This window comes from Lactuca serriola, chromosome 3, assembly GCF_051521515.1.
Source record: "Lactuca serriola cultivar US96UC23 chromosome 3, Lser_US96UC23_V15, whole genome shotgun sequence".
Classification (NCBI taxonomy): domain Eukaryota; kingdom Viridiplantae; phylum Streptophyta; class Magnoliopsida; order Asterales; family Asteraceae; genus Lactuca; species Lactuca serriola.
Window position 1 is genome coordinate 184934928 of NC_136410.1, and position 15269 is coordinate 184950196.

Sequence of the window (15269 nt, forward strand, 5' to 3'; positions counted from 1 at the left end):
AACTTTACAAATTCCAAAACTTGAGGGCAAGTTTTGAAACTATTCGAAACTAATTAATTCCATAACTTATGTGTTTAAAGTAGTTTTAATCCAAAAACTCTTCAAGTTCCATAACTTGAGGACAAGTTATGGAAGACTTTAAACTAATAAAAGAATTAACTTTTCTTTATTTTATAACTTACGGAATTAATTAAGGTTGCACTTTTTTTTAATTAATTATTTAATGAAGAGACTCTTGGTCCTCCATAACTTGAGGACAAGTTATGGAGTCATAAAACCATTTAATTAGAACTAGACTCTTCATTTTTGTAACCTTTGCTAACTTTTATGAGTTTTATGAAACTTAAATGTGACTTTTCATATAACTTGAGGACAAGTTACAAAAACACATTTTAGAATCAACTCTTAGATATATTTGGATTGAAAACAACTATTTCACTCAACTTTTCTATTAATCTAAGCAACTCATAAGAACAAGATAATTCAAATCAAACTTTTTCATGTAATTAGTCTAAACCTTAAACTAATACAAAACATGAATCTATTGACAATTATCTCTTTGAAATTGGATTAGCATGAACATTACCACATCAAAAACAAGTTTATAAGTTCAAAAACATCTTAGGGTAATGTTCCTAGTCCAATTCCAGCCAAAAAAGTCGAATTTATGCTGTTTGGGGGTCCAACTCGTCGAGTGCATGAACCAACTCGGCGAGTTGGATCGATTTGATCACTTTTTAGGCATGGACTCGCTGAGTCTCCTGATGGACTCGCCGAGTCTGATGATCAGACAGCAACAATTTCGATTTTTTAAGCAGTTTTGCAAGTATAACAAGAAAACAAGTCTAGGCTCTGATACGACTGTTGGGTTTTGAGCATTCTAACACTCCTAAGTGTACATGCAACCCTAAATACCTTGGATCTATGTTTTCTCTATTATACATGCAAATAAGAACATCCAAGGTATTATCCTAATCTAGCATACAAAACAATGAGTGTAACAAGATAGAATACATACCTCTTTGATGTAGAAAGTCTTCATGAAGCTTGAGTGCCTAGTGCCCCAAGTGTGACACCTCAAATGGTTCACACAACACCAAATACACTTGGAATAACTTGAGAGAAATCAACAACTCATGAAATTGGCTAGCCCTTATCTTTACATACTCTAGTGGCCGATTTTGTCAAGAACAAGATCTTTATATAGTGTTACAATTAGGGTAAACCCTAATTGTCATGACTTTCCATTTCCTTGGATCCATGGGTTCACATACACCATGAAGCATCCATGGACCATCCTATGGGTTTTAGCCCAACTTGATTATCCATGGAGCATTAGCCCACTATACAAGTATGGATGATTTACACAATCAACCCATATATTTAATTAGTCTTCTTTTGATCACTTAATTAATCCTAGATTAATTCTTGATCAATACTAATTAAATAATCTTATTATTCTTATTATTAATATACTAGAACTTATAATATATTAATAACCATAAGTGTCTTCTTTCTCTCATTATAGTCTATCCAAGTGCATGATGCCATGAAACCCAAATGGACCATGTCGGGTCGGGTCAAGTCTTACCAAATATAGTTATGGACTTAGACATTAATCCAATAAGTCTGACCTTGTCCCCCTCAGGGCACCGGCTCGTACGGACTGCGTTGGCAACATCAGCCAACCATCTGCTGCTAGCGATGGGGTCCCTAGCCCCATGATAATTTGGTGCCCCGCAAGCCCTGAACTCCCAAAATGTCAAGGTACGCGCTCCCATCAAAGACATCATCTCAGTACGGAAGGCTCCTAGCCTCTCATCCAAAATCTCCAATATACCCTCCTTCACCGAGCCAAAGATCACAGGAGTCTGATTCAAAATACTGCGTGTAACCTCGGCGGATATCAACTCCCTCATTCGCTCCTCGAGCTGCTAAGACCCTGAACCCGAGCCTGATCCCTCTCTGACGCCTGATCCGCCCGCTGGTCTCTCTCGCAATGTCACCATGCTGAAAATATACCACTACCACTATCAGAATACTCATCACTGATGCGAGACCAAACACACCCTACCAGGTTCCCGGTCTTGTCTCGGCCTTTCCCGAATCGAGTACGGATCCTCTGCTTTCAGTAGTACGGGCCCATAATACCTTCCACATCTATCCGTACTTTCCTTCGGAATTGCTTTGACTTCACCAGGTCCCTTATCCACTACGACTGCTCCCAGCACTATCTCATCCTAGGCTTACCCTAGGAAAACCTCTGACTCAACTCAAACCAGTCCTCAGCTGCTGAAGGTCTCCTTGTGATGCCAATTAGCCATCACCTGGATACCATCACATGTGACGAGGCTCAGATAATCCTTCAAGTAAAAGACTCGGCCCTACAACGGTTGGACTCAAACAAGAGTTGCACAATAGGACCAAATCTAGCACTCTGAGATTATTCAACCCTGGTCACATGTGTCGTGTCGTATCCACCTAATGGCCAACTCCCATCACTCAGTATCCCACAATGCACAAAGCAAGCAGCATTCCGACAAGGAAAAATCTAACCACAACATATTCAAGCAATCATATCCACATAGCAAGAAACTAAACTAGCATGCAACACAAACTCATAAACTCAGGCATAACCTAGACAGGCTATCCTACCACTGTCTAATCAGCACTATCATGCAGCTCAAAACACATATAATAGGCACATAAGGCATCATCCCTAGATCCTTAGTCCTAATCTAGCATGCTGTTCTATCAACTGATAATCAAATCATAAACTTGTATGGGTATTTTGGGGTACTTACTTGAGCTCGGCTGATCGCATGCACCACACCTCTGTTCTCTTTTCAAAGTTCTTTTCTTTCTGAATTACTTTTGCTTTTCTAAAACTGTTTTCTTTCCCAAAACCCTCTTTTACAAAATTGTCTTTTAATTTTGAAAACTTCTATACCAATTCCTCGGTTTGAGTTCAGACACACCCGAGAGCATGTCCGATTCCCTCAAACCAAGGCTCTAATACCAACTTGTAACGTCCCAAAATTCAAGACTAAAAAAACTTCTTTTAATAAAACATTACTTTAAGCAAATTCGTCATTTCAAAACATAAACAGAGTATTAGTTTCCAAAACACATGTTCGTTATCAGAGTAAACATTCCCAGGCTGTCTAAACTATGGTGTGTGCCATGCGATCACCCCGAGCTCTTCACTCCGCTACCGGAAGTACCTGAAACTAAAACTGAAAACCATAAGCACGAAGCTTAGTGAGTTCCCCACCCTACCACATACCATGCATAATCACATACTGCACATACTGGGCCACACCCGCTATCCTGGGCCTCGCCCCTACCTCGGGCCTCGCCCGCTACAACGGCCCCGACGCTCCAGGCCCCGCCTGGCTTCGAGCCCCGCTTGGATACAGATCTGTTTCACTTAGGCCTCACCTGTCACAGGGCCTCGCCCACTAACACATAATAGCACATAAACATATCACATCACATCACATAAGCTAAACACATACTAATGAATCTTGTCCTAACGCCTCGCCTACCTCTGGGCCCCGCCCTTGTCCTGCTACTGATGAGTCATGGAACCCCGTCCATACTCCTGCTGATAGTGAGGTACGGGCCCAGCCCACCCTCACTCCTTACCTAACTTGGGCCTCGCCCATGCTCTGCTACTACTGAGATGTGGAACACCATCCACACTCTACTATTAGTGAGATACGGGACCTCGCCCACACTCACCTCCCTACCAGGCACATACAAGTATCACACAGACAACAAGTATAAACTATCACATAAACCATTTGTTGGGCACCCGCCCTCTATCATTGGACCTCGTCCCGAATATCATACTAGCATATTGTGCCTAGGGCTAACCCCTAGGTCTTCTACTCATAGTTATATGGGCCGAAATTGTGGCCGTAGACCCATTCATACAAAGGGAAACTCACCTGCACTGGCTGATCTGGCTGATGAACCCATTAGCTGCTGCACGGAAACTCTCTGAACTTCAGCTCCATTCGCTCCCCGAACTACCAATATCAATACAGCACTGAGTCTAACTGACCCCCGACAGGCAACCAAGTCAACTCTGGTCAAAGTCAAAGTCCTGGTCAAAGTCAACCTCCCAGGTCAACCCTACTCGCCGAGTCACCCTATTGACTCGCCGAGTTCATATGTTCAGAGTCCTTCTATTCGCGACTCGACTCGCCGAGTCAGTCCATGACTCGCCGAGTCTACCGATTACCAAGTCTTGACCTGTCCAACTCACCGAGTTTCCATTCGACTCACTGATTCGAGTCTCAACTCGAAGGGTTTGGGGTTTCGCGACCTGACTCGCCGAGTCCAAGAACAGACTCGCCGAGTCCAGGACAACCTTCAACAGACTCGCCGAGTTGTTCATCCAACTCGCCGAGTTCCTACCTAACTTCATCTGACTCGACGAGCTGTTCATCCCACTCGTCGAGTTCCTCCAAATCTTCATGCTACTCGCCGAGTCCACTCAAAGGACTCGCCAAGTCCATTTAGATCTCCATACATGCAGAGGACTTTTGAGTCATGCATGGACTCCAAACTTTAGATCTACCCTTCCCAAGCCCATTCCTCACGTAAAGTTGCAAACTTTACGTGTAGAGAAGGAGATCTAGGCAAAATACACCATAAACTAGGGTTTAAGGCAAGGAGGCTCCATAATCAACTCAAGGGCTGAAACTTTATGCTTCCCAAGACCAAAATCGTCTTAGATCTGAAGTAGCAACTCCAGATCCGACTTCCAACTCAAATGGGCAACTAATCATGGCTAAAAAGCCCTAAAACTCACAACCAAAATAGATCTAAGGGAAGGAAATGACTTAATACCTTCAATACCTCAGAAAGGCTCCACAAACTCCAGATCTGAAGCCAATCCTTGAAGCTTCACCGATTCCCCTCTTTCTTCTTCCTTTAAATCACCCAAAAATGGCTTGGAAGCTTGAATGCACAACAATGGAGGCTTAGGGTTCGCTTTCTGAATGAGGGAGGCTCTAAGGAACCCTATTGGAGAGAATAAGGAGCTTAAATAGCGCCCAAAGTCCCGAATTTAGGGTTTTCCTCGCACAGACCAGACTCGCCGAGTCCACTTGGCTGACTCGCCGAGTTGGTCACTTACACCTCGACCCGGATCCCGCTCAGACTTGCCGAGTCGCCCCTAAAAATTAGGGTTTTCTTTCCTTTCTTGGCCTTCAAAACTTTGGGTGTTACAATAAAATTTGAGGGTTAATGCTAGGCTTGGTTTTTAGGCATTGGAATGGGTTTTGAGCATCATCGGGACCGTTTGAGGAGTTTACGGTAGTAAACTAGGATTTTAAGGCCGTAAACTCTTATGTGCCCATTCAAAGTGTGCTTTGGTGTTCCTAGGTCAATCACAATAGTTTCTAGTCCAATATACAAGTCATAGGATGAAGTTACGGCACCATTTGACTAACTTATAGGAGTTTATGGCCCAGGAACCCATCCTTGGGGGTTTTACGGCTGTAAGTTCCTATGGGAGTGGTTTTCATCAAGTTTAAGGCCCCTAATTCGTTTGTCGTTGCTTCTAGACTTTATTCCAAGGCTTATGAGGTGTTTAAGTGGCATTTTAACACCTTAAAATGAGTTTACTACCCAAGAAATGGTGTTTACGGTCCAAGCATGTGCTTGGGCTATAAAATCATGTTTACTCCCTAAATGTTGAGGTCAAGGTGTTCTAACTCCAGTTTGGTAAGCCCTTAAGTCATATCTAAGCTCTAAAGGTGGTATGGAAGCGTTTTAAGGCTCAAAAACCCCATTTGCATGTGTTCACGGCCTAAGGATGTTCCAGGGCCGTAAACACATGTTTATGGTCCTATTCCATGATTTGAACACGAAATTGAAGGCTAAAGATGTTATACTATAAGCTAGGATAGTTACCTTGCAGATTTGGAGCTTGAATTTGATGATTTTGGAACCTAGAACTTAGATTGAGGAGAGAGAGTAGAGAGAGAGTCGAAAAGGCTTCAAATGAGGCTCTCTCAACTTTATATATGGTTAAAGTTTGGGACACGGTGGAATTCTACCCGATATTGATGTTAAGCGAGGCTTTTGGTCGCACCCGATTAAGTTGTCGTAACCCGATATGGTCGAAACTAAAAATTTTCTAAATAATAGTTTTGGATGTTTTCTTGGGTTTCTAATGTGTTTGGACAACCATTAAGTCATAATAGCAAACTCAAAATAAATGGCTTAATTTTAGAAACGAAACGGAAACAATTCAAAAACGACGAATTTTTAATGACGGAACGGGTTATGATGGCGGAACGAATTTCGGGTTGTCACATTATCCCCCCGTTAGAGGGAATTTTGTCCCGAAATTCAAACTTTAGATGCGACTCGCAGATTTGGAAAGAGAATACGGATACTTTTGTTTTATCGGATCATCACGCTCCCAAGTGAATTTGGATCCTCGCATGACATTCCAGGAACCCTTCACTTATCGGGATACGGCTTGTTTCATACGTTTAATCTCTTGATCTATGATTTCAATTGGTTCTTTCATAGGGTTTAGACTTTCGTTGATTTCGATCTCATCATGGGATTACTAGGGTTTTGTTGGGTAGACACTTCTTATGAATAGAGATGTGGAATACCGGATGGATGCTGCTAAGTTCTGAAGGTACTCGGAGTTTGTAGGTTACGGGGTCAATCCTAACGAGGATCTCGAAGGGTCCAATGTACCTCGGGTTAAGTTTTCCGCGCTTTCCAAGGCGTACCATGTCTTTCCAGAGTAAGACCTCCAACAACAAGGTACATCTTTCTGTGTCAGAATGGTTAGGGTTTTGCGATTTTGGGAAAAATTATGGATGAACCTGCAATAGTAGCTAGCGAGACCCAAGAATTGATGGGTTTCTGTGGGTATCTCCGGTGCCGACCAATTCTCTATTGCTTTGATCTTAGGAGAATTTATTGCGTATGTCTTCATTGTCTACTACATGACCAAGTAAAATGGTTGGACCGATGGGCGCCACTACGAACTCATAGTGATCATATCGAGTCCCGAATACTGTCTAGGAAACATTATCTTCGTGAGCGCGTAGCTGATGGTGTCTTCACCTAAGGTATATCTTCGAGGAGTAGCTGGCTCCCTGAAGTTAATCGAAGAACTCATCTATTCAGGAAAGAGAATATCAGTTTTGACAGTCAACTCATTAGGCTACCTGGATAACTCCTGTATTTCTGCTGGAGCTAAGCGATACGGAGGTTTGGCTACGGGAGGTAGTTCCAGGGATTAAGTTGATACGAGGCTCGACTTGACGTTCAGGAGGAATTCTCGGGAGCTCTTCGAGAAAGACATCAGGAAAATTACAGACTTCGGAGATGTTCTCGAGGTATTTAACTTCTTGTTTCTCACTGATTACATGGGCTAGGAATACATGACATTCCTTTCAGGAAAACTTTTGAACTTTGACGCAGCAAATGATACAAAGATTAGAGCTAAACTTATCGCCATGGATCATGAGAGTCTGGTCAGAGAGAAGATTGAGAAGAATAGCTTTTTCATAAAAGAGCATATCAACACGATCGGGACTCAATCAATACATGTCAAGGATAACATCAAAGCTCTTTTGTGAAACTGACATTAGGTTAATGAGGAAGGAATGATTACACAAGGTAAAGGTACAACTTAGGAATAAATCGTTAGTGCACTCATTCTCGCCGCTAGCCATCTCGATGGTAGATTTTTCGGTTACTAGATGAGGAATATGTTTACGAAGATATTTGATTGAATGACTAATAAAATTTCCTTGACACTAGGTTCGAAAAGGATGCAAGCATAAGAATTGTCGAGAAGATATGTACCTGCGACGATGGTGGGATTGGTGGCTGCCTCTTCCGGATTTATAGCCAGAGCTATCCCAGTGTTGTTGGCGTTGTTGGTGGCTGCTGCTTTTGGGCAGTTTTGCTTGAAATGCCCGATTTCAGTGCACCTGTAGCAGGCCTGATTGACACGTGCTCCAGAAGCTTGATTGGTTGGTTGGGCTGGCTCCTTGCAGAATCGAATCGTATGCCCCTTTTTACCACAGTTAGAGCATGACAAATCACGGCATGGACCGGGGTTATGGTGGTATTTACACTTGTCACACCGAGGAAGGGTACCAGCATATCTACTGGTAGGTGCTCGAGTTGTAGGAACATCGGTAGGAGTAGTAGCAGCTTGGACTGCCACAATTTTATGCTTCTTGGAGGGTCCTTGTGAACTCTGACCCCTTCGCTTTTTCCAGAAAACTCTCTTACTCTTACTACTCTCATTCGGGTGTTCCTGATCATCATCATGGTTTTGGGGGTAGGTGCTACTTCCTGGTCCACTCGACTTGCTAGGGTTCAAAAGTGTCATTGCAGCTGTCACAGCAGCAGTAACAGCTGTTTGAAACAAGATGATGTCAAACGGAGGAGAGTATGGTGGCGGAGAGTTGTTGTTCCTTGGGCTAGGTCCTTTCTTTGGAGACATCTTGATCTAAAAAGATCAGGAAAGAGAGGATGATAAGTCCTCTATATTGAATCATGAGATATGAAACTAGGGATATCTCTTTATGACAGACATGGAATTCTATTAAGCGATAAAGCAGGAATGAATTATCAAGACAGATAAATTATCACTAAAAGAATGATCGAGGGGCAACGCTTGAATGAGGATTTTCTACAATGAAGTTGGATCTAGAAATACTCCCATAGTATTTCACGCTTTGTTACGACGATGGCTCGTTGTTTGGGTATTAGGTAAGTTTTAGGCATGCTGAACACCACAGTCACTCCCAAGCACATGTTAGCCGTGTCTCGAATGAATATAGTTGATCAAGCTATATTGACCCTAGACATGACTACATAACTGACCAGGTTTAACCGCAGCGTACAACACCCATTTACTTATGTTTTGTTCTACTTGTAGTTACGGATCTCGACGGTTAGGTATACTTGTATGTTTTTGAAAATACTTATATTTTAAAGTATACTTTTAGTTCAGAGCACTTAGGCCCCTTAGTGTTTATAGTCTTATACCATGTAAGGTTTAGTATACTAGTTCACTATAAACAAGGGCTCTGATACCAATCTGTCACACCCCGAAACCGATGGCGGAAACGTTCCAGGGTGGAGGACTTCATGAAGTATCGCAACCAATGTACATAGTAAGCATAGTAAACACAAAACATTACATTACATAGGAAATTTACATTTGTTTGAAAGTAAAGTGTTACAAGTGTTATACATATAAGTATCATATGAACAAGAGCTATGACGGGTCTTCTATACGCTTCGACTTCCAAAAGATCGTCGTGTACCTGTCTAATGTGGAACTGAGAATACAAGCAGTTTGAAAATCAACATAAAGTTAGTGAGTTCATAAGCGGTTTTTGTTTTCTGAAAAAGTTATGAATCCAAGACAATCCCATATTTTCTTAAAAGTAAAGTTTAGTTATCCATTTGTTACAAAGTTTAGTTAAGAACAGTTTGTTATTTGATTATTACAAAACCAAGTTAAGAACAAGTTTAGTTATCCCAGGAAAAACCCTTATTTTCCTTAAAAATTTTGTGATTGGTTATCAAATCTGAAAGTCATGTACAAGCATCTACCCTACTTAATGTGTGTGCGTGAAGTTTCCTGAAAGTTGGTTATTCTTGAAAAAGTACATTAGTTTTAACATGTATATAAAACTAATAAACAAGTATATAGTTTTCATAATCTTAATTGTGAGTTCCATAACCATACTATAGACTAGATAAGGCTCGGAACGGGTGTAACGACGCAAAAATCACGACAAAAATTTCTTTTAAAACATTACTAAAACCATATTACAAAACTGTATCATAAGTCATAACATAATTTTTAGAGTATTAATTCAAAACATAATCTCATTATCAGAGTCAAACATCCCCAGGCTAACTGACTATGTTGTGTGCACTGCAATCTTCCCGAGCTCCTCTTTTGAAACCCGAGTACCTAAAACCAAAACTGAAAACCGTAAGCACGAAGCTTAGTGAGCTCCCCCAATCTACCACATACCACACAATAACATATAAAGCACATACTAGGCCTTGCCCACTGCATCGGACCGAAGTCCGGGCTTACTGGGGCCTTGCCCCCTGCATCGGACCGAAGTCCGGACTAACTGGGACCTTGTCCCCTGCATCGGACCGAAGTCCGGCTAACTGGGGCCTTGCCCCCTGCATCGGACCGAAGTCCGGACTAACTGGGACCTTGTCCCCTGCATCGGACCGAAGTCCGGCTAACTGGGGCCTTGCCCCCTACATCGGACCGAAGTCCGGCTAACTGAACAGAACATAGCATAAACATATCAACTAGCATGAACACACATATACTGCATACTACATCGGGCCGTAGCCCGGAACACATAACAAATAAATCCTGTCTGAGCCACGGAGGCATCAAACATGCTAACTACTGCATCAGATCAAATCCGGAAACTACTGCTAGCTAAACGGGCCGGCATTGTGGCCTTAGACCCGTTCCTACTGGAAGGAAACTCACCTGAACTGCTGAGCTCTGCTGATAATCCTCTGGCTGCTACTCGACAATCCCCTGAACCGCTGCTCCTCTAGCTCTCCGAGCTATCAATATGCATATAACACTTAGTCCAACTAACCTCCAAAGGTCAACTAGGTCAACTCTGGTCAAAGTCAACCTTTCAGGTCAACCCTATTCGTCGAGTCCACCTAGTAACTCGCCGAGTTCATATGCTCAGGGTCTTTCTATTCGCGACTCGACTCGCTGAGTCAGTCCATGACTCACCGAGTCGACTATTCCCGAGTCCTGACCTGTCCAACTCGCTGAGTCTCCACCCGACTCACTGATTCGAGTTTCAACTCGAAGGGTTTGGGGTTTTCGCGACCTGACTCGCCGAGTCCAAGAATAGACTCGCCGAGCCCAAGGCAATCATCAACCAACTCGTCGAGTTGTTCTTCCAACTCGCCGAGTTCATGCCTAACTTCATCCGACTCGACGAGCTGTTCATCCCACTCGTCGAGTTCCTCCTCACCTTCAAGATACTCGCCGAGTCCACTCGAAGGACTCCCCGAGTCCATTCAGATCTACATACATGTAGAGGACTTTTGAGTCATGCATGGGCTCGAAACTGTAGATCCACTCTTCTAAAGCCTATTCCTTACGTAAAGTGGCAAACTTTACGTGTAGCTAACAAGATCTAGGCTCAAATCACTATAAGCTAGGGTTTGAGACAAAGGGGCTCAACAATCAACCCACAGACTGGTGCTTTATGATTCTCTAGGCGAAGATACACATAGATCTGAAGTAGCAACTTCAGATCTGGGCTTCTAACTCGAAATGGTTCATAAACTTGTCCTAAAAGCCCCAAATCCCATGATAAAGGTTGATCTATATGCAAAAGAGGGAAGGTAACGACTCATTACCTTCAAATGCTCTGGAAGACCTCACAAACTCTGGATCCACTGCCAATTCTTGAATCCCCAATGTGTGTCTTCTTCCTTCTTCCTTCAAATCACCCTAAAATGACAAGAAAGCTTGAATGAGCAACAATGGAGGCTTAGGGTTTCTGGTTCTGGACTATAGGGCCGCAACTGAGCCCTAGGGAAGAGAATAAGATGCTTAAATAGGGTACCAAGTCCCGAAATTAGGGTTTCCAAACCCAGAACTGACTCGCCGAGTCCACTCGCCGACTCGCCGAGTCGGTCACTTGCTTTACACCCAGATCCCGCTCTGACTTGCCGAGTTCCTCCCTGGACTTGACGAGTCAACCCTCTTCAACTTAGGGTTTTTCCTTTCCTTTCTTGACCTTTCTGATTTCGGGTGTTACAACTCTCCCCCACTTAAACTAAACTTCGTCCTCGAAGTTTGCTATGGCCAACTGTCCTGCGAACTGCCTCCAACTCTCTGTCTGGGAAAACTAACACCCCTTTTTCCATCACTCCAGCCACTCACAGTGTCGGTCACTACTGTTGGTACATACTGAATCCTTCTCTTTTCTATAATTTCCTCTACGCTACTTCCTCCGACTGAAAATCCTGTTGCCCCTCATCCGCCTATCGGGTGCAGTGAGACTACCCAGGTCTAACTAATCTGTCGATATCTGAGTTACCGGACTCCCACCGGTCACTACACTCCATCGCAACCTCCTAGTCGCCTCCAACGACTTCTGTAGATACTTCAATTATATATAACTTGCTCTATCCACTCTGCCGCTCATACTGAAACGAAGCTGCTGGAACCAGCTTGCTTATATCTCATCTGATTACTCAACTCCTAGTAACTCGAACCTTCCATCCTGAAAGAAAAGCTACCTGCCTAGCTATCCTTACATATCACTTATACTTGGCAGAAGGCTCAACTGATCTTGCTGAGAGGGACTTGCCATTTCCAAATCAACCAACTATACCGTCAGCACTTGCATTCCAACACAAATACTAATACTGTCCAAAACCCTGAAACTTTCCAAACACTGAACTGCCTGCAATACTGAACATGCCTGAAACTCTAAACTGCCTGAAACACTGAACTGACTGAAACGCTGAACTGCCTGAAACACTGAACTGACTGAAACACTGAGCTGCCTGAAACACTGAACTGACTGAAACACTGAGCTACCTGAAACACTGAACTGACTTATGGCTGCTTCCCAAATATCTCAAGGCCCTCCTGGTCTCCAATCATTCGTCGGTTATTTGCAACACTGAGTTCCAACTCAACTGTGGAGTCAAAGGACTCCTCACTTAGTCGCTCCCACGACTTCTGAACGAAATCTTTCTCTGGAACTAGTTTCCACTAGTTATCCTGTCACTGTGGCTCTAGCAACCTTCCGATCCAACCGATCGGGTCCATACGTCACATCCTGACATCATCAATTCCACGACTAACAACATGATGGCTCCCAGACTGACGGTAGCCCTTAACATACCCGAACCCCAACAGTCCACTACTACTCTGATCTCATAACTGAGGCGATGATCTACTAACAAATCGTTGACTTAACCATAACTGAACCATTTGGGAAATCCAAAATCTAACTCGTGGATTCCCATAACCTCACTACTGCACCCGAACTGGTGGGTACTATTGCTTTCCCGCGTCCAACAACGCGTTCATGCCACCTACCAATCTGATAAAGGTTGCGACTAAGCTCGCGGACTTACAACTTTCTAATACTATTTGGCTGCTAGTGAATGCTACGGCTACCCCCGCAGACTTACAACACCACTACTACTATCTGACTGCTAGTGAATGCTACGGCTACCCCCGCAGACTTACAACACTACTGCTACTATCTGACTGCTAGTGAATGCTACGGCTACCCCCGCAGACTTACAACACTACTACTATCCCGAGGACAACCTGACTATCCCTAGTCCCGCGAGTGATTCCTCATCCTGATTTCTCAAAAACAGCCCCCAGTCCTTGAATACTGCATCATTCTCGACATCTTATATCCTTGATATACTTAGCGCTTCGTCGAGGAACTCTTCGGCTTGGTTCCCAAACCAACCGTCTACTAATCCGGATACAAGAAGCTATTGTTGGGAAGTTTCCAAACTCCCAACTCCTGAATCTACGCAATCCTGCATGCTGACTCTGCCACTGGCTACTAATACGAAGACATCTCTTGCTAACCGTTCTCAGGATCCTCATTCCGACTCACTTGAGCCTCTACAGGTGGTCCTCCAATTCTGGATTCTCAACCAGTTTCTAACCATCTCGATTACATGAACCAACTGCTGGGAAGGTCCTCGAACTCCCAATTCTGAACTTCTCGATCCATCGATCACTGTGCTACTATCATTTCCTCTCAGAGGCTGCGCACCCATTCTGAGTCTACGTGGCTCTTATCCTTGTATACTCGGAGGGTTCTCCCCCACTTGGATTCGGCTAGATCCTTACTGCTCACTGGTCGAAAGGATTTCCAACCTTCCTTCCATTAAAAGGGCGATATGCTGTCCGCCGATGTTTACCCTTGCCAGCGCTCCAACTAACTCTTACCAGATCTGCACCCTTCTTACTTTCTGACTGAGCACCCTTTGATCCTTACTGACCGCTAGCTACTCCACTAAAAACTCTGGACTATCACTACTGAGAATATAACTGATCATTACCCAACTAATGCCTTCCGCAAGTAGTAAGGCACTACTGCATCTTACACATACATGCTACAGTTACTGTATCCGAAGTAACCTGATCTAGAGGGGACAACCTCCAATTCACCATTCAATTCCAAGGTATGCAGATGGCATCAAACTCAACCACAAGCAGGTAATACAATAACCCAACACTTAATCTTATTGATAACAATGCAACAACATAACAATAATATCACAATAACAGATGACAGAAAAGCAAAAGATACATACCCCCATCACTCAGTGCTGCTCGAATCCATGCTGAAATCTACCGGAAAACTTGGCTCCAAGCCGTAGGCGCCCTTGCCCGACCCTGATGTCCGTTGGGCTCTCAAAGTCCCAGGGGCAGGAGCTGACACCTGCCCTGCTGTATACAACCTCGGACAGTGGGCCTTCTTGTGGCCCCTCCGACTGCAATAGAAACATAACAGATCAAGTCCCTGGGCGATGGTAACAACACAGTCTCTGCTAAAATGACCAATCTGGCCGTACTTGAAACATCCAGCATCGCCACGACTTCTACGCCTGCACACACCCATGTTCGTCCTTCTGCACTTCCCGCATCGACTGCAGTTCTGGTAGTTCCTCGTCCTCAAATCCGAACCCTTGAGCCTCTTACCCGAACCTGAGGCTACCTGAGTCTCATCCGTTTTCCTCTTCCTTTCCGTCTCCCTGCCCGCCGACTGAACATCAGCTGTCTGATCTGGAGCCTCTCGATCAATCTATCAGTGATCCTCACAACTATGTCGGCCAGATCCTCGCGCATGGCTCGCGTAACCTCTTCAACTATCCAATCATGCAAAGGTCTCTCTTGGAGACAGGGTGCCCCACTCACTCCTGTCCCCTGATGGCAAAAACTAGAAATAGGATCTCCTCTCCCGATGGATCCCTAAACTCCATAAGACTCGGGGTCTAGACGAGCCCCAATCTGTCCTGAAACTATCCCGGCCTTAAAGGCCTCAAGATGACTGTCCATGAGCTCCACAATGGCCTCTCTAATCGAACCGAAAATCACTGGAGTCTGATCAATGATGTTGCGCGTGATCTCTGCGGAAATGAAATCTCTCGTCTGATCATCAAGCTGCCCGACTCTAAAGCCCGAGCCAGATCCCTCC